Below are 25,480 nucleotides of genomic sequence, written 5' to 3' on the forward strand. Positions count from 1 at the left end.
CTGCATGTGGTAGAGAAAGAGAGAGAAAGAGAGATAGTGGACATTACTTAACGTCTCTTTACTGCCACTTCTAGTTAATCGTGACGATGAGAACGAGTGATGATATGAAATTGATTTAGGGACACTCACAAACAACACCCATGCCCAGGTTGGGGTTTGCACAGCGCGTTGTGTAACCACCCCACCATGGAAGTCGGCTAGTGAAAGATGTAGGACAGATTACTGGGTCAGTTACCAAACATGACGAAAATGTGATAGTGTTTCACATTTATTATTTCTGTTAGAAAGCAATAAAAATTGTGGTGTGATATGTGTTACACCAGGTATCTTTTGGAGTGTAAATAGAAAAGGTTCTAGGAAAGTTTTGCAATACACCTTTCATTTTCAAAATCTTTGAAAATACTTTCCACCACTTCTTCATCCTTCAAAACCATTCGTCGAACCAACCAATATGGAATATTTCCTCAGGTAAGTTTGTACACTCGTCATCCCACGCCCTTAGAAGGTTCTCTTCATTGGAAAATCTATTCCTTTTAGCCTGTTACTGACGTGAGGAAACAGTGCAGAGTCGCATGGAGCGAGGTCTGCACCGTAGGGAGGATGCTCCCGCACTTTCAGTCCCGTACGTGCCAAATACTCGTTGCAAACTTTGGAGCGTTGCTCAGGAGCGTTGTAATGGTGGTAAAACTAAGCGTCTGCCTTTGAGATTGGACGAGTGTTTTTGAGAGCTTGAACTACTTGGGCAGGTGTACCACTTCGCGGTGACGGTCTTCTGTGTTAATAGCACCACGTGCTCCACAACTCCCCTTACAGTAAAGCGACCACCATCCTTTTCTTTACTGATCCAGATTCTTGCACAGACACGGGCATAGACGTGAGGAGACCTTCTGATTAGGGGAGGGGGCGAAAGCCTTGATGGAAGTTCAGTCGGGAAAGAAAATCCTCATTTTATCCCTCTGTTTAGTTTCATTGTATTCAGTGGCGTGCCCAAAGGGGGGTTGGTGGGGGTTATAACCCCCCCTTTTGGTCCAGTATTGCTAAAAAAAAAAAGAACATCAAAGGTAGGAAAAGATGGCAAAATGAGAGCTGACTACCAGAAAAAGTGTACGTAACCCCTCCCTTTCGAAAATCCTGGGCACGCCACTGATTGTATTGGTATATCTATCTATCTAATATAATAATAATAACCCACAGCGCGACAGCCCTTGAGAGCCTTGGCTTACCTACCGACTGCTGGTCTCCCTCCCACACTGTTCCTCCGTCACCTGTTATAGCGTGGAGATCTTAGACCAGTATTGGGGTGACGGGTGGTCAGCTCGTCGAACCCCCAGCCGTTGTAGGTCTTCTCGACCGGGTTACCGCTCACTCATTCGGAGCTCCCCAATTTCCTCACGATGGTGGGTTGCCACCGGCCCTATACGTAGGCCGAATCCTATATATATATATATATATATATATATATAATGCAGTAACATAGAGGCACCATAATGAATAAATAAATTATCTGTGAAATATGCTGCCTTCCTTTTCCTTCAAATAATTGTGTTCATACATTTAAGACAAAATAGTTTAGCAGCAAGAGTGTGAAGTACTTAGTTATAACTTCTTTCTCTGGTAATTTACAATGCATTACAGAAAATAATAAAATTGCGAGTGAAGCGAGCAAGAAATCTTTTACATCCAAATTTTTTTTGCAAACTGAAAACAATATTGATTTAATATGGCACAAAAAATTCCATGGGGCGCCATGGAATTCTCATTAATTTTTTTTTTTTTTCATTTAGATCGTTCGGCACCAGTTCAAACTCCCGCCGCCCACTAGCTACGGCTCTGAACTTAACAACTGCAAGAAAAGCAGAAACTGCGAGCGAAGCGAGCAAGAAAATTTTACGAATTTTATATTATATTTATTGTATTATATTTATATTTATAAAATTTGATATCAAGGGGGCAATTGCCCCTTTGTGTCCTGCAGGTGCTCTTGGCCGCCTGGAAGACACATTCTCGACACATCCCCTAAATGTGTCTTCATGGCACGATGCTGTATACAGGAGACCTTGCCTTTTTTATAACCTAATTTTTTGCCAAAACATTCTGTCAACTCTTCTGCTGTGGAGTGGATTTTCCTAATTTTACTCATCTTAAGCCATTCTGTTTTTCACAGAAACCAGTATCAGTATTAAAAAAAACCCTGATATTTGGGGTTTGTACGCTTTGGTGGTGACAGGCACCCGTGAGACCTCACTCAGCAAGGATGAAGTAAGGTGAAGGAGGCCCCTTATACACTGTATAGTTGATTTCATATTATAGTCATTAAGGAACATTTTTTTCATAATGTAAAGAGGATAAAAAATTCCCCTGTATGCAACTTAGTATGAAATGACACCGTAATCCAAGAACTCATTGATCAATCATTTGTTTGTCGGGTGTCAAAGAAATGTGTTTTCAACAATAAAATAGTACAATTCACACAATATTTTGCAAATTGGTTAACGTAACCAGTAAGCCAACATTTTCTGTAGTGCTGTAAGAGTCTCCCCTTTGAAGCTAATAGGATCCGTGGTAGTCCTAAGAGACCCATGTTTTAATATACAAAAAACGTAACAGACGTTGTACGTTACAAATGTTTACAGTATTCATCAAAGTGTAGATAATATGTAACCATTATTATTCACTTTATTCGATTTTTATTGCTTAACACAACACATTGGTGTTATTGAATTCTTGCTAGATTCGTTTATACGTAAAAATCTTGCATACTGGAAACTAGAAAACATTATGAAGCACGATTTATAAAATTGGTACGTGTTAATGTACTATTAACATTATCGACCTGCAATCTAGTTGCCTCAGATTCGATTTTCGGTGGCAGCACATTTAAATTTCAAGTAGATACAGTCCGGATTAGCCTATTTATGTTAAATTTTATTCATATTTGATGTTAGACTTTTTTTTCTTTTTTTCGTTGGAGTTTCACAATATCATCCCTTTCCGGTTAGTAATTGCTTTGTGTGGAGGGGGGGGCAACGCGTCCTCCTGTGTACCCCACTATATCTGCCAATGCGACATAATATATTAAAAATTTGCCCCCTCAAGAATTGACTTTGCCCCCCCCCCCTACTAAGAATTCCTGGCTACGGGCCTGATCACAACCCGATTTGTCTTTACCGAGTTGACCTTAGGGAAGGACAACTTAACACTCACCCGAGGCCCCACTCTTCAGGGGACTTCGCGCCAGATAAAAATAATTTGTTTGTGTAAGATTTATTACGAGTGACACTGATGCTTCCAATTAAGCAACTAATTTCATTTTTCATGACTTCGTGGATTCTTTAGACATACTTATAATTAATAAAAAATACTGAAATCATATTCTAAACAAAGTGGAAACATAAAATTCGTATTGAAATAATAATATAATTGTATTAAATCAAAAATAGTTAATATGAACTTTTCGGTTAATTAAAGAATGAATATGGTGTATGAGGTAATTTGTTTTTTTATGTGGGACAGCGTCAAACTTCAATGAAAGGAACACTAATTCAGATACTTTTATTCGTGGTTTTAACCTCCAACTGTTCTGCTTGATGCTCTTAGGTAATAATAATAATAGGTAATAATACGAAAAATATGAACTAATTAATTACTCCACACCTCTAAGTAGGATAGGATTGCGAGAGGAAGACTGGCATCCGGGAGATAGGCCCAGGCCTTTTCGAGGGCTGTCGAGCCATGAGTTATTACTATAAACTAATTGATTATTATTAATTGAAGACTAAAATTGGTAAACGCTGTAAGTGCCACAATAATTCAAACATTGTTTTCCACGTTAAACTGTGAAATGTGTCATGCTTTATAATGTGGTAAACGTGAAAAGTGGCTGGTAGCCCTCTAAGTAGTTCAAAGTGCGTGTAAAGAGGTCACTATTCAGGCCCGTAGCTAGAATGGATCTCCAGGGAGGGGGGGCTCACGGGTAATCATGGGGCTTTGTAAAGAGAGTCCCTTTTTTCAAAAGTTTAACAGTATTAAATTAAGGTGAATTATGTGTGAGTGTGTGTGTGGGGGTCATTAAGTTACATAAATTTAGAAATATCATACAACTTACATTGAAGTGTTAATTGACTGCTACTGAAATCATCCCTTACTAGACACTCCATACTACTTTTGTTGATATATATCACACAAAAGAAAATACACAATATTCAATCATAGTGCCTACAGTACATTCAACCACCGGCCGAAGCATTGCAACTCCTTTTCGTTTCCAAAACTTCGGAGCTCTTGACCTTTGATGCAGATGTGGAAGGAATATGGATGATGACGTCAAAGTCACAGATTTCTGTCTAAATGGGAGGCCGTAACAGGGGCAGCGAATGTACAGATAAAGAAGCTCCCCTGTGAAAGACTTTCTAAAGTCTAGAGAAGAGAATCTTCCAAATACTTGCCGCTACTTGTTCTTCTTATAAACAAGATGAATGAATGTAACAGCTGCTTGTTCATTTTCTGTGAATTTATCCTTCACCAAAATTGTGAGCAAAATAATATCTGCTGTCTACATTTTCACTCTTCACTGCAGATAAATTATACAAAATAGTTTTACCGTCACGGAGGCTGACAGCAGTTCCAGGGGGGGCTGAGCCTCCCTGGCCCCTGCCTGGCTACGGGCCTGTCACTATTGTGAACGTTCTTACGGGCTGATGTACGGAACGATGCGATTTCCCAACACTTTCGCTTTTGGCACTTACATCGTTTACCACGTTTAGTCCTCACTTCTAATTATGTCTATATTTTGAATATATAGGGTGAGGAACATAGATCTGTGATTTTTTGAGTCCTCTGAAAAATTTTGCTTGCAGGCCCGTGATTGAATTGAAGTTTTTGGCTGCTTCGGCGCGTATGGCCATTTGCACGCGAGAAAATGTCCTTATCTAAAAACCCAAGAAAGGGGTGAGAGAAGTTAAAAATGCAAGTTGTAATGGAACTTGCACAGGACAAACACAACACATTATAAAAGGTAAGGTTTCCTTAGAAACGCCCGCGCTTTACAGAAAGTTTTGATGCTGGTGTTGATGACGTTTGCGTTAGTAATGAGTTGATGATACAGCCCAAGTCGTGCGTGACAGGGAAAAGGGTGATCTCAAATGTAATCCATGAAATTTCGAAGAGGAAGGTATTTCATAGAAAGAAATGTGACGTCAAAATTAAACTTCGATTATATGATTGGAGCTTTTGCTGCACAAGAAAAGGTGGTGAAAATAAGCTTAAATTATATAAGACAGGCAAAGTAAATAGTTTTATCTTATTGTAGTTATGTGTTCAAGGAATTACCCTGCCAAGCTTACCAGAATCACCTGAAATGTCCATACTTTCACAATACGTATGTGTAGAGACTGCGGTACGGCATGGGTTCGATCCCGGGTTCAGTCTCGGGAAATTTCAACCTGTGTATAGGGCTGGTGGCAATGAAATGATGAAATTGGAGAGCTTCGAATGAGTAAGCGTAATTCGGTCGCGGAGACCTACTATAACGGCTGGGGATATGTCGGGCTGACTCTCCGACTATTCCAATCCCGATTGAAGATCTCCACGCTTAGAGGTGACGAAGGAAAGCGTAGGAGGGAGGTAGCTGAGCCTTCATGGGCTGTAGCGCAAAGGATTATTATTATTATTATTATTGAAAGCATACAATACAGACGGGATAAAATATTATTTTCGAGGGTTCGTATCATGAACGTCCGCAGGATATTTTCCAGGAGGAGCAAGCAAGGTATTTTTTTTCGGGGGGGGGGGGCAGATAATAGTGATGCCCCCTCAAAAAACACTATTTCAGTCTGAAATAATCATGTTTCTTCAATGAATTTATAATAATTAGCATAAATTACTGTGACTGAAGTGAAATTATGTGTGATATATATATATATATTTTAGGTTGACATTCATTTTTCGGGGGGGGCGGGGGCACAAGGTTTCAGCAACAGTCCCGATTAGCTCGTGCATGACTTGGTTGGACCTTTGGCCGAAGTCGTTTTCGAACGTTCCTCTCCTTTCGGAAAAAAAAGTCATAATATTCCAAAATTACATATGCTTAGAATTAGTTCTGAATAATTCAAGTGAACTTCGTGTTCATTTCGCTGTTGTCTAGATATTGGCAATAGTTTCGTGACTTGTTACGTAAGCTTATTTTAATTGCGAATATTTACACAACAGTGAAACCTAACAGCAAGAAGGTTTGTGTGAACACTCTTGAATGAATTCTAAGTATATGCAATTTTTCAGATTTGGAACATCATAGTGGTTTTTTTGAAAGGAGAAAAATTAGCTAGCTTCTGCCAAAGACTCAGCCCAGCCTTTGAAGCAGTTGCTTGCCTTCATGTCCTATACAGTCTCCAGGGCCGGCGACAGGGATGGGCACGAGTGGGCAAGCGCCCACCCAAAAATTCCTGTGCCCACCCAATCAAATTAAATAAATATATACAATTAGGGAAATGTAAGTTTTAACCAAATCAATCCTAATTAGGGAAATGTAATGGTTCTGTAAGTATAGGCTGGTCCTCACTCCATGTATATTTTACTTGTGAATATTGTAGATACTAGAAAGTTCACAAGTTTCATCCCATAACGAGCTTTGCTGTCATTTGGCGAATTGTGTAACAAGTAAGCAAGCCCGTAGCTAGAGAGGGCAATTGCCCCCCCCCTGAAAACCTGATTTGCCCCCCCCCCTGTGAAAAATACAGAACACATTCCTACCTATAATTCTCGCTAATCTTTACAATTGTATCATGTGTTACTTTAGTAACATAACAAAGACACTCATTGATTTTGTGATTTATTAAGGTGTATGGGATTCCGTATAATGTCCTATCAGGATTGGGGGGGAAAAAGTTCCCTTCCAGATTCGGACTTCAGGAAATGATTTCTCAATTTTCAGTATCCAGAACATGTGACATTTTGAGTAGTCTTGTATTAAAGGTGCAAAGGTGCCTAATGTGTTCGGATGTTTTTCTTGGATGTGTTGTTATGAACTTGGAACTGCTTAAAGTTTTGTTTCCCAAGTCTACCTTTTGATAATAGTGATTCATATGGTAGAGAGAGGAGTGGATATTTTATTTTTGTTACTTAGTGTTCCTTTTCTACCACTTCTAGCTAATCGCAACAATGAGTGATGACACGAAATTGATGAAGAGAAACTCATAAACAGTGCTGCAACCACAGGGGGACAGAGGGCATTGTCTCCCCACTTTGGAAGTCCATTCTAGGGGAAGCAAACATTGAAGTAAAAAAACAAGACTAGGAGAATCTAAGAATAGCAGGACAATTGGATACTCATGATGGAATTAGTTTTTACGTGTTCCTTGCATTTTCCTTCCAGACGGCCAAGGGGACTTGCAAGGGGCACAGAGGGGCAATTGCACCCCTCGAATTCAAATTTTATACAAATAAAAGTACATTTCGTAAATTTTTCTTGCTCGCTTCGCTCGTAATATCTGATGTTCTTATAGTCCAAGTTCAGAGTCATAGCTATGGGGCGGCGGGAGTCGGCCCTGGGAGTCAAACGATCTATATTAAAAAAAAGAAATGTGTAAGGCAGTGGCGTATGCTGGTTCTAACGAGTGGGTAATCTCCGACCTCTGATCCTCAAACTCCAAAAGTTTCCGTGCAATTTATGTCAGGATCCATATTGGATTTAGGAATATTGTGTCGGAATGTTTGTCTTATTGCTACGACCACAATCAATGAATTCTCGTTATTGCAGTTTAATATACGTGTAGAATTTCAAATAATAAAACAAGACAGTATTATAAAGCTATAAAAAAACAACCTGTGAAATATAAAATGAAAGACCTGCACTAGTGAAATAAAAACCCGCAATATTAATTTAAGTGCAAAATTCAACTTACTCCAGGACCCGATTACTTGTGCCGTACCACATCCAAAGCACGCTGTTTGTCCAGTTGCACGTCAATACGTGTCTGTGCGAAAGATTGCAGCTTAACAAAGGAAGTTATGTGACTTTTGGATTTTTCATGTTTGGCACAAGCTTTCCAAAGATTACAGTATCCGCCACGCGTCCATACATTCTTTTCAGCCCCGAAAAGTAAGCACGGCCAACAAAAAAGCAAAGCTTATTAACACTTATACTTCCTGTCAACCATGGTGTTTTGTCATAATTTGCTTGCGAAAATGCCTCACATATTCCCGATTTTTGTATTTGTGTGTAGAAATAAGTTCAAGCGATGACACTGGCCTACCTGTATTTACAATTTGCAACTTCTCCTGAAAAGATCTTGTTCCAACAGGTTTCACCAGCAAATCTTGTATCACATCCATTACCCTTTAACACAGCACTATCACGGCAAACACTAACACCTAAATCAATAATAAACACGAAGCCAACTACTACACGCATTCAGTTTCACGCGCCAAACTTCTGTTGTTGTGTTCCTGGCTCAGAATGAAATTCCCTATGAATGATAAAAAAAAAATCCCTTTCCGAGCTCGAAATCACAGGTTTTCAAACTTCGAATCATTGCAGGCCAAAGCCAGAATTTTATTTAGGGATGGGGATCATCCCTTATTAGCAGCCGCCACATAAAGTTGAAACAGTGGGGTTAGAAGTCCTGAAGATGAATCTCAGATTATTACAACGTATTATGCAAGGTGTTTAATCCTGCTAATGAAGTAAAATTAATTACCACTATACACTTTTTAAATTAGATATTTGTAGGATTTCGGGGAGGGAGATTTCAGCCCCCCCGAGTCCTCCACCTGGCTACGTGCCTGATGTGTTTTTTCGTTTTATGTTTAATTCGTTCATCTTCATCACTATTTATCTAAAGAGGCGGAATATAGCAACTTAAATTAACTAATATATATATAATTAATTTATTTATTTTTGATATATTTCCCTTTCCATTTAAAAAATATTCAGTTCCGTGAAAGAAGTATTATCGCTGCTTTTGAAGATTAGAGAGGAGAAACAATCACTATTTTTGTAAATACAAGGATGGGGGGAGTCAGCATATAGGTGCTTTAATTGTTTAAGCTTTGAATTTTAATTTAGTTTGCTTCATCTTCAATATTTAAGCTTTTTCCTTTTGATAAATTTATGTTCAAGTAACAGAAATCAGCAAGACAGAAGCAAATGTAAAGTGAAAATTAGCGTAGAATGGACATTTCCACTTTGACATGAAAAACGTTTTAAGTCCATTCATTTTACAGATAATGACACAAACATGAGATGTGCAAAATATCTTGGCGATATTTGTTTTGGTTCTCGAGAAACACGCCTTCAAACACCGCTGAAATTCACCCCCTACGTCACGGATTTGAAAACGTCCTCTCCACAGACACGAGGTCCTCTGACGTCATCACATAGAAATGCGTGCAGGCAGAGCTTCTGCTCGTCCCGTCAACGTAGCATGAGCTTCGGAAGCGACGGCAAACTCACTTGTTATTGTGTAAAACAAGTATCTTGCAACTTCCAGTGCAAAAATCTGTGCTCCATTTCTTGGAGATGAATTATGCCCTAGCAGTATAGCAGTATTTACTATAATTCAGCCATTCTGTAGAGGGTTTTCCCATTAGGGTGACAAAGCAAACCTTGTAACAGTCAATGGCTGAACACGTGAACAGGCTTGTTCATTGCGAATGCATAGGTTGGTTCTGACTGGCAAGAACTTAATGTTATAGGAATGCCTTTTGCTGGAATTACAATTATTTTCGTCATAATATTTTCTTCGCAAATTTTAAGATAATACTTTTAGAACACTGGTTTACACGCCAATTTATGCAATATAAGAGGTGATACGGTATAAAAAGGTACGGTGTTTTTTAATTTCCTGCAGTAAATGACAGTTTTCTTCAGTTAATATCTATTGCAAATTTTTGTATTTAGCCTACTTTTACGTCGCTTTTCCGTTCACTTTGTTTAACCGCAACGATGAGAACGCATGGTTAATTTAGTATGTATCATCTCTAACATCACATTTCTTCCCACTTTTGGCTAATCGCTCCAATGAAGATGAATGATTAGAAGAGTATTCGAGGTCGGGGTGCAGGAGTACACCCCCACCACACATACACACACTACCACCAACTGCACAATCTAAGTTTCACCCAACCTGCCACGATACGAGACGAACTTTTTCTTCTGTCCCATCTCATTTCGAAAACATTCACTTGTCCCATCTTATTTTTTGAGACAAGACGGAAAGTGTCTCGTCTCGTGAGCAACACTAACATTAACAATAGAAGCATCCCATTAGCTCTCCCCAAAATCTCGAGCAAACATCCTCCCATGTAACAATTTCCAGTTCAATGAAGTCACTCACAAGGAAACAGTCATGCCCAGGTCGAGAGTCAAACCTGGAACATGGTTTGCATATAAAAGCAGGATAATATTCAGTTTTCGAGGGGCTCGTACCGTCGAAATGAGGAGTAAAAAAAAATATATATATTAAGAAAGTTTTTTTTGTATTTATAATGATAAGTCTTTGCATACGTTGTTAATTCTATATTTTTCTAGACTTGAGACGAGAACGAGAATTGCCCTTCCAAACCGAGACGGATGTTTATAAATTGAGACGAGACTGTCAATGAGACATTTACAAATAAACACGAAACTGACATTTACGACTCTAAACGAGAACGAGACCAAGGCTGCCATGTCTCGTTTCGATAGGATCCTTAGTGGTGAAGTTGTGAACCAACCAATTAATGCGTTTCGGGGTAACGAGATGAGGTGGCTTTTTTCGCAGTACAAAATTCAAAATATATCGTACCATTTCATTATGGGATATTGTTATACACATGAGCCTATATATAGTTCACGGGGTAGGGGGGATGGATCAACTTTTGGTATGATTAGGGTTGCTTTATTTCGTAAGTGAAAATCCAGGACACAGCTGGCTGGAAGCTTGTTGGGGAGCAGAGGGTGCTGGACCCGACAAAGTTGTGTGTATGTAGTCACGAAGTCACGCTAGTATTGATACTTTTCTGTTCATCTTGTGTCACTGCGTTTCTAAAAACCAAATATCTTTAAGATGACTCGAGAGGGAAAAAATATTGATTTGACAGTCTCAATGCAGTTTCTTATCGCAGAAATTACGAAACTATCAGGAAATTGCAGACATTGGTCTGCAGTCCCATCTGGTGTGTGGAATTACGAAATTTCCTTCCCATCCGTGTCCCGTCCTATTCGTCTCTAATTTAAGAGAATGAAATAAGTCCGAGAAAATTTTTATGAACAAGCGGATAGAACAGGTAACTCTGGCAATTTTATTGAACCAAAATAAGAGGGGGGGGGGTTGGACCCGTTGAATCTCCCTTAAATACGCCCTTGGTTATACATACTATTTCCTTGTAATAATTATACATAAACTAAGTATAGATAAGTACTGTGCATCTAATGAAATCTTCTCAGTGTATTTTCTCTTATCTGCACAAAAATATTTGATCATAATTTGCGCAACAGAAATGGAACACAAACTGAAATTGCTTTATGGAAAAGAAAGTAAAATAGGCTTTATAAAAAAAGTGAAGAATGTGAAAATTCTTATTTTGGACTACATAGGTTACGGTAAATTTCGATAAATATAAGTTTAAAAAATATTTTTGAGTGTCTGATCAGCAAGCAATTTTATAAGCAATATTTTTCGCATAGCCTGAGAACACACACGCAGCTGAACCATTTCATTTATCTTGCACGTGAGCAGCACTGATATTTCATAGAAGAATGATCATTACAAAGCATAGCTTTCGTATCTCCTATCGCTCCTTCTTCCATTATTTAAATCGGTACAGATTTGTAAAACTGCTGCACGTGTTCGCTCACCGTGGGCTACCCATCCGGAACTGGATGCTCGAAGCAGACGACAAACGAGCTCTCTCTAAGGCGTGACGTATTAATATGGCGGCGGCGTGTTTTCAGCGCAACGCTAGCCTCGCAACTTTGGAAGTCTCTTATCTGCCTTAAACTGGACGCAGAGAAACGCGAGAACTTGCAGGGGTCATTTTTCCAGGGTGTAGTTTTTAAAATTGTTGTAAAAAAAATTGAGTGGAAATGTCCATTGGTTTGCCCATGTTATTCAATTTTCCTGTTCTTCGCATTCTACCAGGTATGTTTTCCCTAGTTCAGCGGAGGGAACGGTAAAGGCTCTGAAGGTTGAGAGTGCGACCGGTGGACTCTCACAAGAAGGAGCTTACCCTGGCCACGGAATCACCGCGCCTGAGAAGCAGTGTTTCCTCCCCCTCTTTCCTCTCTCCTCCCTCCTCGCCAAGGGTTGTAAGGGAAGCGGGAGGAATGACGTCAGGGTGAGATTCCCTGAAGTCATTCCACCGGCTGGAATATATATATATATTTAAAAAAAAGAAATACAGCCGGGTCATCTGCGATTACCTAGATGACCCAGAGTATACGCCGCTGGTGTAAGGGAATGCCATGGCGCCCTATTAAAACGATTTATTTCTATGAAACTTAATATGAAATATTAATGATGGCACTGTAATCCAAGAAGGGATTCCTATTTGTTTGTCAGGTGTCAAAACATGTATTTCAACTATAATACGTATAATACAATTCACACAATATTTTGCAAAATGGTTAACGTAACCAGTAGGCAAACATTGTCTGTAGTGATGCAACAGTCTCCTCTTTGAAGGAAATAGAGTCCGTGGTGGACTAAGGGACCCATGTTTTAAAGTTTTAGCAAGTACAAAAAAAGGTATTACAAATTTTTACATAATTCATGAAAGTGTAGGATAATATGTAACCATTATTATTTAATTAATTAGATTTTTCTTGCATAACACAACACAATGGTGTTGTTCGATTCTTGTTAGATTCCTTTGTGCGTAAAAATCTTGCATACTACAAACTAGAGGGAATCATATGAAGTATGATTTATAAAGGGCTCCCTTAATCAGTTCTGCAGAGAGGCCCAAAGCTGTTGGTACTTATTAAACTTTATACTCTTTGGCAATCTGGAAAGGTCATTATCGAAATATTGCTATTTGATGTTGCTCGAACTCAAAGTTTCCTTTTGTTCATTGCAGTTTCAAGATATCATCCCTTTTCTGTCATTTATCTCTTTTGGGGGAGGGGGCAAAGTGCTTCAATGCGACACAATATATAAAAAAAATTGCCCCTCTAGGATTGACTTCGCCCCCCCCCCCCCTACAAAGAATTCGTGGCTACGGGCCTGCAAGTAAGTTTACAAAGATTAGAGCAAATATCTTGTTGAATGAAATTAATTTAAGCTTTGCTTTCCAGTTCCTTAATTTTGTCATTGGAAAGCTAAAGGCACTATCAGAACTCTTTTTTAAAATGTAATTTAATGAACACTGCTATGATTAGAAGCAATCAACAGGCTTAGTAAGTTTTATTGGATATTCACAATTATGAGGTATGCTATATGATCAAGAGTTAATCAGGATTTAGAAGGATTTGGAGGGTTGCGGCTCCGAGCCTTCAATGGGGAGAAATTGCTTTGAAATAAGCCATATATTGAAGAAAAAAATATATTAGGAATGTGGAAGTATAAAAAATGTAACTTAACCATCTCCCATGATTTGGACTAACAGTTATAGACTAACTGAAACTGTGCATAAATGGGAGTGAGTTCTTGATGTTGTCAGCACCGGGCCTCCACATAGCCTAAATCTCGGCCTGGGTATGATCAAAGTAATAGAAAATAAACAAATAAAGACATATTCTAAGCCTTAATCGCAATGATGAGTATGAATGATGATGATGAAAATGATGAAGGGACACTCATAAAAACACCCATGCTCAGACCGGGATTCGAACCCGGGACCCCTGGCGTTATAACCCACTGCGATAACCAATCCGAGGGTAATTTGATGTGCCACTTTCTTTATTCTATCACAGTTTTTTTTACATAACTGTAATTTTCAAATAATGTAATGTTTCTAAAATTACAAGTTTAAATTTGTTGTAATTAATAACGAGTAATCACAATCACTACCATACCGAGGTGACCAAATTTTAATGTAAAAGTTTTGTAGGTTTAGAAAAAATCTATAGAATTACTGAACTGATATTATTAGTGGCTAGCACTATTTACAAGTTCTCTTCCAACATATAAATTTATCAGTTATGCAGTTCTTATGATTAACTTGCATGAATTTAAAAAAAGATGAAGGAAGGGGTGGAAAGAAACTTTGACTCGAGGGTGTCAGAGACCTATAATGAGGTAGCCAAATTAAATAACAAAATAAATAATCAGGATAATAATCCAGGAGTGATATTTTTAAAAGGTCAACATGCTCAAATAGGCTAATTGTCACTGGATCTTCATTTTAAGATGTAGTCCTAACGAGTGTGCATTGGGCTTCCACTGCGGATTGAACCCAGGACCCCTTAATTATAAGATGAGAGCGTTATGCGTTCGGATAGACAATATACAGAAATAACTCTGTCAACCGTATTATTTTATCGTAACATAAAATGCGTCCATTTCAATTGTTTTAAGCTCACTTTATGCACAGAAAGGTTAATCGGGACTGGACTTACAGTTTAAAGTGGGATCCGAACCACTGTGCCATGTGCCTCCACCGGGTATCGAACCTGGGATCCCTTGATTACAGGCCAGCAACGCTACCACTGCGCTATCGGAGGCCCCAAAAATGTGTCCATTTAACAGGTGGATTACACTATTATTATGATTTGGCCCATGGACGCCCGCAGCATTTTCTCCAGAGAGGGGCAAGCATGGCAATTTGTTCAATTGGAGACAAACGAGACATATTCCCCCCGATAATAGTGCTGCCCCCTAAAAAAAGACACTTATTAAAATTGAAGCTATCATGTTCCTGCAGCACTCTTCCAATAATTAACATAAATTACTGTGAATGAAATGAAATATATGTGTGCAATGTATAAGTTTATGGTAAGACCCATTTTCCAGGGGGCGTGCCACTTGCACCCCCTCCTTCCGGACACTTATGGATTGGCCTGAGATTTAAACTACTTCTTTCACGTACGGACAAAAATATTTGAGATTATTATTATTATTATTATTTATATATAGTTAAAACCACATCGTTGTTCGCAGAGTTATCTGTTTTGATAATAAATGAAGCATTGTGGAGTTGAAATAACTACCTCAACTTTCGAAGTGTTATATGAAGTATTGATACTCTATTTGTGGAAAGTAATCAAGACTAATTTGACTCATTGTTATATTTCAAGTCGATTTTCTGCTAGTTTTGACCAATGTTAACGGTGAGGTTGAATGGTAATTAGATGAACGTCATGAAGGAACGAACATAAACACAAGGAGACACAAAACACCAAGAGGATTATCTTGACTGCTGTTACAGGCGCCACAGACTCACAAGAATACAGTTTCCAGGGTGTACTATTCAGGAGGGAAGTTGGCATTTGACTGTGTTCGAAAAGGTCACACTTACAGCCCAAATGATCTGTAAAAACGATGCGAATTGCTGGATACTATGATTAGGTTTGATGAATTCCTTGTGTCCAAATCGCTTTCTACACAAGGTAAGAGGAAATCTCGAGTGAGAGAGAGAGGGGGTGGGGGGGGGGGGGGAGATACGTGTTAGTCTAAAAACTAAACTAAACCCACAGCGCTACAGCCCTTTGAAGGGCCTTGGCTTACCTACCGACTGCTGGTCTCCCTCCCACACTGTTCCTCCGTCACCTGTTATAGCGTGGAGATCTTAGACCAGTATTGGGGTGACGGGTGATCAGCCCGACGAACCCCCAGCCGTTGTTGTAGGTCTTCTTGACCGGGTTACGCTCACTCACTCGGAGCCATGGCCGTATTTAGAGGGGGGGTTTCTAGGGTTCAACCCCCCGAAACTTCTGACATGTTGGATTAATGGAAGTTCAGAAACCAAAAACTGTAACTCATTTTCCAATTTTTTTTTCGAAGCATCACAAAATACAAGGAGACAAGGTTGAAACGATCAAGCTAGAATTTTCATACATTTGGAATTCTGAAACTTGAGTGAAACAGGATTTATTCCCGGAATCGCAACTCGCCCGCGACCCCTCCATTTTCACTTCTGCTGTCCTCTTTCCTGTCTTGTTCCTGCTTCACAACGAATATAGACTGAAAATTCACTTATGATTGTCCCAAAGTTCCCTTTCCAAATTTGTAATTTCCTGTTCGATAAAGTTGAAAATCCCCTTGATAGGAGTTCAAACCTACGATCTCCAATTTCGTAGCGTATTACATTCGCGATTGAGACAATCCATGCACCAGGCTAAGTTTTTTTAAAAATAATAACTGGTTCCACACTTTTCAAAATTCCAAAAATTAAGTTTTAAGGTCAAACAACAAAAACATTGCGACTAAAATTTTCATCAGACTTTTAAAGCTTTTTCTTGAAGGTATCTAAAATTTAATAACAATCTATTATAATTGTAGATTTCAGTACACACTGTATGAAACGTAAAAAAAAACAACTTGTGCTGGATATTCACTCGTCTGCTAGATTAAGTAAGCCCCGTCGAGGATATAACAACAACAGGGGCGGTTACAATAATAATAATAATAATAATTATAATAATAATAATTGTTATTATTATTAGGCCTATTATTATTATGGAATAAAATTGTTTTATTACTATGAAATTTTAATTATTATTGTATAATTATTGTTATTATTACTATTATTCAAATTTCTCGCGACGCCCATGGGAACAATTATGGATGAACCCCCCCCCCCGAAAACATTTCCTGTCTACGACCATGCTCGGAGCTTCCCAATTTCCTCACGATGGTAGTCAAACTCACCTAATGCCTTATGTTTGTACTGCCCACCCTAATTTATCAATATAGAGCTTCTGCCTAGAACACCACAGTAACACATTGAAATCAATTATATAAATAAATCACTTTTGTCTTTGCACTGTTTCATTGTGATAGCTTTTACATTTCAAGTGTACATTTCCGTGCAAGATGAGCAATTCATATTCTAACGTTATCTCGTTGCTATGTAAAAAAAAAGTTGTTGTTTATAGCAACCTTGATGACGAGGTCCTTATACGAACCTGATTGGCTATCGTGTGTTCTCAAAATTAATTAGTTTGCAACAGTATTCGCCATTTTTCTGTTTGATTTCATAAACTGTTCATCAAAATTATACAACAGGAGAACACGTAAAGGTAAGTCAGAACAATTTCAGGCTCCTCTTTAAAACATTTGAAATGTAGTGAATTGAACTAAGTATGACAGTTTATGTTCTGCTAGTAATTGCGTACGTTATTATAGCTGAATTTTTGATAGCCTGTCAAGCTTTACAGAACATTGTCTACTTTTCTCAATAAAATGGAAAGAATGAAACGTGAATCGAAAACAAACAATTCCTTTCTAGTACATCGTGTTTATGATAAGTTTTTGTTGGTAATTTTTGTGCCACGCCTATATTTGGTTTTATAATTTTTTATAATCCATATGAAAGGATAACAGTATAAATTACTGAAGTAGGTTTTAAATTTTGTAGTCCCAAGGAAATAAAACTATCCGAAATACTCATTTATTAACATTTGCATTTTCACTACACTATCACTGCAATAATTCTAGATTTTCTTCAACCATGTACAATCATCATTAACACTTCTAAGGGTGTAATAATCCCATCGAAAATCGCCTCGAAGAGAATGTTCCGGGGTTGAGTCCTGGCCTGAGTGTGTGTTCTTCTTTGCGACGTAGCCTACAATAAATAACCTGCAGAGGGGCCTTCACTGGGAAAAATTCCTTAAATGAGCTGGGAAAAAATAGAAATGTGGTAAAATTCTGAAATTGTATATCAGGAGCCCGGGTGGGGGCTCATGATGATGTTATACTCTATCTCGGGAATCTCTGTAGTAAGGCCAGGCAAGGGGAGACAGTAAGTGGGCGGAGCGAAGCAGTACACGCTGCTGGAAAGGCTGGTAACTGTAGGCGCTCTTCCTCCTCCACGCAAGCAATGCAGTTCCCTCTCGCGCGTTCATTGGCCGAGCCCACTCGAGTCACTACTTGGGCAGACACTTGCTTTCGTTCGCTCGCTCCAGATTCCCTGGACAGAGTATAGCTTCGGGACTCCACATATATAAATACGGATCTAGGAGCAGTGCTACTTTACAGCTATCATTGGGGTATACAAGTGGCAGATTAACATTAGCAGATATCTCTCGATGGGAGTGGATGAATTGGTCTTTTTTTTTTGCAAAATTGAAAGGGTCGCAAAAAATTGGATGGAATGAAGGATTATATAGATATATATTGTGGCTTTGTTTAGGTAAGGATGTCATTCAAAGTTTCTAAGTGGTTTATAAAACTGGTTATAGATAAGTGACGCACTAGTCTTGCGCTTTACTTGTACCTACATACTGCACTTTCCTCTTTTAGGAAAGGAGCTGAAATGCCAAAAATTTAAAGATTTTAGGTGACCACTTTTACAAAATCTCTATGGTGAAATGTAACATGTTTTATATACCACTGATTCTGCGCAAAGGAGAACTATTCGGACCACGAATCGACCGACATAGTTCTAGCCTCTTTCACAAGTCACGTCAAATAGATTAAAATGAGACTTGCCTACGGTTCTATCCGTCCGTATCAACCAACACCGTGCATGGGACGGAAAGAGGGAACGGGTAATTTCTTCATTATTCTAAAATCACTTTTTAAAATAACGTCAAATACAACCACATGAAAGCTGAAAAAATATAATACTGAGTAGACAAGGAAAGAATCATATTCTCCCTATCCCCTAAAAGAACAATATCATTACATTATAAATGTATGCGTTGGCAACTATCTATTAGGACAGGAATGGCATTTCTATATTTCCTTTCACTCAATCGTTACAGATTATTGATTAGATTGTGTACACTGAACCGTTGACGGCAAGATTTCTTTTGTGCTTCAATCGGAAATTTCGCAGACGGATAAAGAATCGTAGTTACCTTATATTGCAACTTTCAGGTAGAAAGAATACAGATTATTTTTGTGAGTTGCACAAAGTTCATACATACGTAGCTTTCCACTCCCGGAATCAAAAGCACTCAAATTTGTTATAAAATTGATGGGTCGCTACTGAGAAAGTGTTCTTGCGAATCTGATAACTTAACATCAGTTTAAACTTGTTTGAGAAAAGTCACACAATGGTAACTTGAGTGCAACTTGTTGGTAGATTTTGTATAGCCTAATCAAGTAAGTTTCATTGTGATATGTGGTCGCAAACACAGATCCTCACAACTGTTTAACTTCTGCTGTAGTGTAGTGAAGTGTAGTCGGAGAGAGTTGTCTCCGTAACTCACTGCCAGCTGCGCGCGCACTTTCCACTAGCCTCTCGCACAGGCGCTGAGAAATACATTTCTCATTCCAGCGAATGTGTCGCTCTGTGGTTCTAACACACAATCCCTTGTTAGGAGGGGAGCGTTGAACTCAAAATTTTTGTAGTGTACTTGAGTGCCTGTCTAATGCAAGATTTTTTTTTGGAAAGTTACTGTAGTGACAGTTCATAACCGCAGGTAAGTCTGCTTTCTCTAGTAATAATTCATAAGGGTCATGGCCTAGTTATTTACATGTTTTTTTCACCCAGACTTTACTAAAATTACATTGAAACCATATGATTGTTCAACCTAAATACTATGAAACTATTCTCAAGGATGTAAGTTTTCTCTTACCTCTGATCCTCTAGTCAAGAGTTGACGAATATGTAAAATTTTGTGAAAATCCGATGGAATTCCATTCTTAAAATCGTAGCTACGCGATATTAAATTCGATAAATACGATGTCTCGTTTATAAGTTTTATGAGCAAAATAATGCAATTGTTATCTGATGATCGATCAGACGTTTGAGGATGTTATATCTCTGTCTGATCATAATTATCGACACTTCAAAAATTCCAGATTAGCTTTCCTACATGGAACAAATTTCAGTGGCATAACGGCCGTTTGAGAACCAAGACCACAGACTAAGAAGGGTAATTTGTCTGTGCCAAGACCTGCCAAATGGATTTTCATTGGCTGACGTGCGGTTAGAGTATCGAGTCCCATCGTCGCTATTATCTAGATTATTAGACTAAAATCTGCTTTGTTCCTTCTAGATAGCTGCTCAGTTGTCCTTGTGATGTTGAGCCAACACAGGATTTTTCGGTTTGTTCATCTTTCCCTCCAAAATATATTATATTTGCCCGTCATTGTCTCTTTTAATGAAACTATTTTTCATTACGCACTGTTTTTTCTTTTTTTCAAAGCTAGGTTATTTCACCTTACTTTCCCATGTACCCAATTTTCATCTCCCTTATTTCAACACACAATTCTGTTGCACGGCTTGTGTTCTGTATATTATTAATATCTAAATTTGTACGTTCAGCATGTAACTGCGCGTTCTAACCCTTTATTATTATTATTATTATTATTATTAAAATTCAACATTGATAGAACGTTTTACAGCGTCTTTTGAAACGATCAGCATCGAATGGCGTATGACACAAAATAAGCATTTTAGCTCCAGCGATACAGAATTATAGTCGCAAGTAAAAAGTATGTCGGTATGACAAGTTATACTTACTACTCAGTAAGGTATTGAAAAATATTCACAAAGTAATTCTCCAAAAATCTGAATGGCATGAATTAAACATCAATGGCATTCTTCTACTGTTGTTAATTGCACAAGGATGTTTCAAAGTTAGGCCCAGCGTACACGCAGCCTAATACCTATCTGCTTGCAATGGAAGTTTTTATTCTTGGGGTACATGTTCTTTTATCTTTAAACTGCGAAAGGTTTGTAATAATATATGTATGGAACAAATAAATAAATAAATCGTGAAACGAAAACGTTGCCAGGGCTTATGGAATGTTGTCAATGCTGTGCACTAGGCAATGCAAGCGATGATCAGTTTGAACGAGAACATCCGCTGTGTGAAAATAATCGGTTGATCGCGCCTGGAAGAACCGTTTTTTCCCTGCCGCGACCTGGTTGAGGTTGGAAGCAAGAAGGAGAAAACACTCATGAAACGCCTATATTCATTCGTTCCCTTCCCATTTACAAGAATAACAATAAAGAGAAGCTAAGTATTAACCTGGAATATTTGCCTGCTAATTTTAAATTTATTGTTTGTGGTTTTATTATTGTTACTACAAATGACACGTACAGATGGCAGCACCAGTTCATTGTATTGTAACTGGGGGAGCTACAAGTGAGTGACTGACTTGTTTCTAGGTGTACTTACAGAGTTTCTTTCGAAGTGCCGCTAACAGAATAACAGCTTAGTGAAATCATGCACGCCTACATGTATTTCCAGGTAAGCGCAAAGATGTAGATATATTCTATTTTAGAGTGAAAATAAACGCTTCGATTTCTTTGGATATTTAACATCACGCGTGACTACCGTTAATCTAACCGTCACTATATAGATGAAAGATTAACATTGATGTCCACTATTAGATCTCGGAAGTCTATGATAAAATTTGAATCGGAAGTAATTTAATTGTATGACAGAAATTATGAGCAGATATGTATGTATTCGTCACACTTTAAAGATTCAATATGTCAGAATTGCGGTTAAAATAAAGTTTCAATATGCCAGAATTGCTGTTAAAAAAAATAAGTTAAAAATAAGTAAAACAAACTGGCCATGAATATAATTATTATTCGCATACGGAGGTTGTTTCATCGACTAATGAACGTATAATATGCAGAATGTTCAATAAGAACATCATTGATTCATCATATCGGTGGGTAGTGATTTGGGGATTATTGAGTTATAAAATAAGGTTTGGTCGTGGCATGGGCCCGCCTGGGTTCTCGTCCTGTGTATAGGAGCGGTGGCAACCCACCATCGTGAGGAAATTGGGGAGCTACGAGCGAGTAGCTTAACCCGGTCATAAAAATCTCCTATAACGGCTAGTAATGGGGTGACATGAGGTCAGCATGTCGAATACCGGTTGAAGAACTCCACACCTCTCCACTCCACACCATGATACCACTTTGCTCGTATCTAGCAACAGATGATACGTATAGGAAGTTCCTGGCTACAGAAGACTATCCTGGATCATTTACCCAATTGAAATTATAAACAGTGGATTATAATCGCAAGGATTACTAGTTATCTGATCTAAGGTTGCTGAGGGAATGCAGAATGAAATGTAGGGGGTGTGAAGTTGACAATAAAGACAACATGTATACATGCTTTGGTAAATACATGAAACACTAATCAACGACAGTGAGCTTCTATGGAAATATTCCAATAAAACTGGACTGCTGTCTGCTAGTGACCAGATTCAATTTTGCTTGCGTTGACCACTACGACCACATGTTTTGTAATTTGAAATGATCAAAGCTTGTTCAAGGCAGGCCAAGAAAGTGGCCATACATTGTAACCATACTAATACAAATTTCAATTGTATTGAACTATGTAGTCAAATGCAAAGGAAAACATCGTCCTTGATTTTTTCAACAATGCTTAAGAAAGAAAACAAAAAAACAACTCTTACTAAGCTGTAGGTTATTATCGAAAAGCCCTAAACGGGCTAGATGAATAAAGAAAGTATGAAACAATACCAACAATGCTGATGAAAGAAAGACAACAGCCACTGATCCTTTTGAGACTATGATCAGTACAGGAAAGTAAATGCGTCTTCTCTTTCAGATTAGGAACAATGGCTTGCATGTTGTGTACAATAATAGGGATCTCACTTCAGTATCTTACATTCTACGCTCTGTATGACGAAATGGTTTTAATAACTCATCATAAGGTAATATGACACTGCAAGAGTTAAGTATTTTGGGTCAAAATAGGTTTCGAAAAAGGGGTACGGATGAAATTAAGAGGTGTGCAAGCACCCCTTCGCACTGGCGCCACCACTGCTTAAAAATATTGGAAGGTAAAATAAAAACAGTGCTGCCAAAGCCAATTCCTTTTTATGAAATTCTATGGCACACTGATTGATTGATTGATTTATTAGCATCTGTTCAAGTTTTACAAAGCTTGGAATTGTCACATTGTACATGTACAAACAGAATACATCTATAAAACTACAGGCATAGTAGATAATGTAATTTACAAGAGATAAAATAGAATTTGTGTTTGTTTCATCTTCTACAATATTATACAAGAGCATCAGATAGTCACCTATATTACATCTAGTCTAGATAAATAGACCCAAAACTGCAGTCACAGGTACAAAAGAAAATAAACTATATAAACACCGATGATAGTGCATGCGGTTTCATTTTTTATTATTGTTGTTGTTCCTGCCACTTACGGTATCGATGTACTCTTGTACTGTGTAAAAACAATGTTCCCTTAGGAATCTTTTTACATTTAACGTGTATAAATGAATTTATGTCTTTGATTGCATTTGGTAGCATGTTAAACAAGCTTATTCCATTATATTACCCCTTTTTGGTAGAACGTGGTATTGTGCAGTTCCATATGTAAGTCATTCTTACATAATGGGTGTTGTAAATGTTGAAATAGTTCATTGTGTAACGATCTAGTCAAAATTTTCTTTCTTGGATCATAGCGGAACGGAAGTGTTACGTAAAATATTTCACATTTATTCATCTAGTGTCAGGATCCATTCCATCCAAACTAAGACGCAATAATTTGCGTAGAAATTTTGGAAATAAGAGTAATTCATGAATTCAACTTGATTAAGAAATCATGGTTGAAAGCATTATGATCGTACACCCAACGGCAAAAGTAATAGTCCATCATTATTTTCAATTCAGCCTGTTTTCCACAATATGCTGATCAAGAATTGAGATAAAAACGTCAATAAGAAGAGAACAACATTTATTTGCATCAACAGAATGCCATAGAATAAAGAAGAATGAAAATTACATTGGGCAATTTGCCTACTATTGTCTTTGCCGCTGGCTTTACAATTAGCGACAAATGTAATGAAATTGTTCATTGACATTTTCATTAGCTCTGTTTTATTCAGTGTAAGGTTCGCGGATTGAAAGAAAGCTGCCAGGAAAGCAGCTTCATCTACTCCAACATCCGTATCATTTAGACTCTTATAAACACGCAGGATATGAAATAAAAGTGAATGTAAACAGCAGTCGGAAATTTGTTCACTATTACGTTTGCTGCCGGCTGTACCAGCCACGTGTGAAGATGAAAATGAGAAAAAATGTTGAATAATCGTTACGTTTGCAGCAGGTAACATTAAATCCTGACATAAAGAAATAAATCTGTTAAATATGCTGCATACCAGCCTTTTCTCGCAGTACAGCAGTGGAAATTAAAATTTGCAAGTTATTTCAGTACAAATATTTTTATCTTGAGTGTACGCTGCCCACAAAGTCATGTCTGCCACATCGAATTACAAGTTCCTCAGGATCCTAGCCTCCAAGGCAGGCGCCACAAAACTCTCGCATACTTCGGCGAGTCGTGTTGCCTCGTCATAGCATGACTACATCGAGAAAAGACGAGTGGTCGGCGTACTGGGTGTGACGCTTCGCCGAGGCAAGTTTGCGCACGCCCAGTAACAGTAAATTTTTGAACGGACCAATAACAAGTTGAAAGGACTGTCGAAACCGAACTAGTACTATCGACAGAGAAGGGTCCTTATCGATTTTACGTTCCCTTCTTGTTCAAGGCGCACACAGTAAACGCATGTAGGGGAACGTAGGATCGTATTTGTCCTCCTCTCGAGAACTGTTGGTCCGTTTTTGATGAAATGTATATCTGAACCTTCAACAGTTTTTTTATTCTCCAGTGTTTTGATTTGTAAATGAAAGTTGTTTTTACCAAAGAGTGAAAGAGTGGAAATTAAACGATTACACTTTTCCCCTGTAGAGAGGGAGTAAGGTGTAAATAAATATTGAAAGTTTTTGAAGTGCTAGTTTAAAAATTTGTGTCAATGAAATTTATTTATTTGACAGAAGCTTCCAAATACAGGGTTAGCCATTTTACATTGGAACGTATTAACAACAGAAAATAAGTACAAAATTAATAACAAAAACAAAAATTACATGTGGTTAAGAGACTTAATGTAGAATTAGAGTAATATTTAATTGCCAACTTATTTGTAAAAGATGCATTTAGAACGGAATGAGCATTTTGATGGTTCCACGTCTCTCTTGTGATCGCGGTAATTGCTATAACGCGCCCAGCTGTCACACAAATTCCACTCAATGAATTAATTATGAATTATTTACATTATTCTTACATTGCACAATGGAATCAGCGAAAGTGAGAATATTATGTTAAAATCTGTATGCGCAAAAGCAAATTGCCCTGGAAATCGATTGGATTGGTTACGAGTCTGCATAAAGGTGATTTATAGATATATTTGTACAGTAGCGAATTGATTGAATGCAGTCAACATAATTAAAATATAAGGTTGACATTTTCGACGAGCTTGCAAGCGTAAAACATACAAATAGAACAAACATGTCCCAGAATTCTTGTTACATGCCTCATCCAAAGAGTGACTTCTTCAGCTCTTAATTTCAAATGATATGTTTCAATTACTATCTTTCA

At 38.1% G+C, this 25,480-nt stretch overlaps 1 protein-coding gene across 3 annotated transcripts in view; it reads left to right on the plus strand.

The window, feature by feature from the left end:
• Positions 1 to 17,083: 17,083 nt before the first annotated feature.
• The window catches only part of LOC145999567 (uncharacterized), an 87,572-nt gene continuing 79,175 nt past the window's right edge, over positions 17,084 to 25,480 (plus strand). The window contains exon 1 of one of the 3 annotated variants that reach the window (XM_083136581.1): positions 17,084 to 17,155. The gene's annotated coding sequence lies outside the window, so the exon portion shown is untranslated. Of the gene's footprint in view, positions 17,156 to 19,406; positions 19,508 to 21,170; positions 21,287 to 25,480 lie in introns of those variants that run through there. The other 2 variants (XM_083136579.1, XM_083136580.1) reach the window with 2 other exon arrangements.

This window comes from Lepisma saccharinum, chromosome 15 (genome assembly GCF_977018435.1).
Source record: "Lepisma saccharinum chromosome 15, izLepSacc3.1, whole genome shotgun sequence".
Classification (NCBI taxonomy): Eukaryota; Metazoa; Arthropoda; class Insecta; order Zygentoma; family Lepismatidae; genus Lepisma; species Lepisma saccharinum.